Here is a 2541-nt window from a genome sequence, read left to right as displayed (position 1 = left end):
ATCCATGTACTACGGAGATAGGCAGTAGATCTGCTCCGCCGTCCACGATGCAGGGCTGGCAGGGGTCTTGACTTGGGGACTTTACTGGGGAGTCATGGCATGGCCATGGCACAAGGTGACAAGGGCAAAAGACGACTAATCGGGACAATTATGAGCGACGGCTTGATCGGCTGACCGTTACAGGAATGAGAAGGAAAGCCGTACCGCGTTTCCCGTGGATTGGCTGCGCTCTACACGTTTGCGTTATACTACCCAGCGCCTCCTAAGCTTCAAGAGCGGGATCTAGAAGCATTCAAGATCTGATACCCGCATATCCTGGATATGCCGCGTTTCCCTGCTGCATTGCCTCTTAACTTGGGTTTACGGAGTAGGTGTGTTTGCTCTTGCGACTCCTAGGATCGATCTCCTCCTATAAAACTTGCTCAACGGAGGATATCTCTCCAACGAGACACAGATCCGGGGCTGAATTTTGGAAAGATCCCTGGAATCTGTCGTGTAACACCTTGGCAGATATTACTTGCGTGTTTACAGAACCCCGGCAGTAAAGCCACGGGGCAAGAGATAGATACATTCTATGACGAGGCGCTCCTCTGGCCTCCACTCGAGCATGTCTGCCACGAGAGGAAGTCCTAGAGCGCGCCTCAAACGTCAAAATAAAAACAAGCTGTCCTGCTCTTTGAGGGTATATTTCTTGCTTTTTTCCTCCCTCGAGTATCACAGAAGCGGGAATATACTGAAAGGACAAGATGGGGTCGGGGACGCAGGAAGGAGCATCGAAGAGGAAGTGTTATAATATGATATGATATGACGATCTTCGGAGAGGTGATTCACGTAGCGCCCCTGCGGACGAGAAGACAGACAACAAATGTGTGGAAGATGGAATATCGTACGACCTAGCCTAGAGAGAGACGTGGACGCTTCGACCGCCGGCACGTTTTACGACGACGGCCGCGACGGCGTATCTTTCCACCTCGCCTGCTGTCGCCGAGCCATATGACAGGAGAGGGGCGGAATAATGGATCCGAGTCGAAGCACAGAGCCAGAAGGAAGAATGTCTCACGAGTGACGGAGGGAAACCCTGAAAACGGGCCTCTCGCGGGGAGGGCCTAATATCCAAGGGAGAGGGATCGCCGTTGACAGGAGTCGATAGGAAGGGTTTCAGGACGGGATTCCACGCCCTCTCCCTCGCTCGTCTGATCTTACTGAGTTCAGTTCTAGGTGGCTCCCACTGACCTGCATAGTGGACGTTGGATGTGATCTTATTTTGTCTAGAGTCTCGAGACGTATCTTTAGGTTGCGGAGTATTGGGTCGATGGGGCGATGATGTACGGAGTAGGGGGCCGGGGCGAAGGCTTGCTCGGGAGCTCGTCCAGGGATCAGCAGGACGGAGGTACCACCATATCCGATCGGATCTGATCGACGAAGTACGGGAATGATAATCTCGCGGAGGAATCGACGGATACGATGATGATGACGATGGAGGGAGCCCAGAGCCATCGCGAGGACGAAGCCGCCGGCAGGGATAACCGGCGAGTTCTCAGAGCAAGATCAGAACAATACGATGATCTTCTTCGAGGAATATCCGAACAACGACCCCATGATGGCTATGACATATCCAACTTCCAAGGCATCCGCTGGTACGGACTCTCCCCTGCTTATCAAATATCAAATAATGAATATTCAAATAAAATAAAATAAAATATATCATTAACCCATCTACAATTAGCACCCGACCCTAAGCACCGCACCGCACCGCGCGCCGCGCCCAGGCCCCAGGTGCCAGGGCCCCCAGCCAGCGCCCCCCCCCTCGGCCACAGTCCCCTCAACAGGGATAGGCCTCCCTGTGGCCCCCTGAAGACAGCGGCCCATCTCGATTTCCTCGATGGCAGAGGGCGGGAAATGCTCGATGCCCGGCTCGTCTTTCATCTTCTGATCTTGATCGTCGCGGGCCCCCTTGCCGGCGCGTTATCGTGGTGCCATTCCGTGGACATGTGCTTCTGCCTGTCGATGTGATATGATATGTATACACGAGCATTATTTAGTCGTACATAGGAGGGGTTAAGAGAGGGGGGAGGGGCTCTTTGGCGGTATAGATGAGGGTCTTTCTTTCTTTTTTTTGTTATCTTCTCTGGCCCTGCATTGTTTTTATTTTTTTCTTATATTTTTTTTTCTCATTCTTATTCTTTGTTTATTTACTGAATTTCTATATATGGAGTCGTGTCCTGTCCAATTCTATAGTCTGCCCCTAACTTTAGTTCCGGAACTGGATAGTTCGGCGCGCAGGGCTGGCGAGACATTTCTTCGCGATTAATGCGGATTATTTCAGAGCTAAAAAAAATAAAAAAATGAAAAATGAAAATAAGTTAGTTGATAAATGATAGATAGGTGGGAATCAAAACAAACCAAGTAACCATACTCGCGATGCTCTCTGATCCTGGCACGGCTACGACCCTACGTGCTCCAAAGCCCACCTTGCCTCCGTCCCAGCTCTGACCCTGAAGCAGGCCAGCTTGCCAATCAACACCACGCCTCCCCCCCCCC

This window comes from Amorphotheca resinae (assembly GCF_003019875.1).
Source record: "Amorphotheca resinae ATCC 22711 unplaced genomic scaffold M430scaffold_5, whole genome shotgun sequence".
In the NCBI taxonomy this organism is placed as follows: Eukaryota; Fungi; Ascomycota; class Leotiomycetes; order Helotiales; family Amorphothecaceae; genus Amorphotheca; species Amorphotheca resinae.
This window is presented reverse-complemented; position numbering follows the sequence as displayed.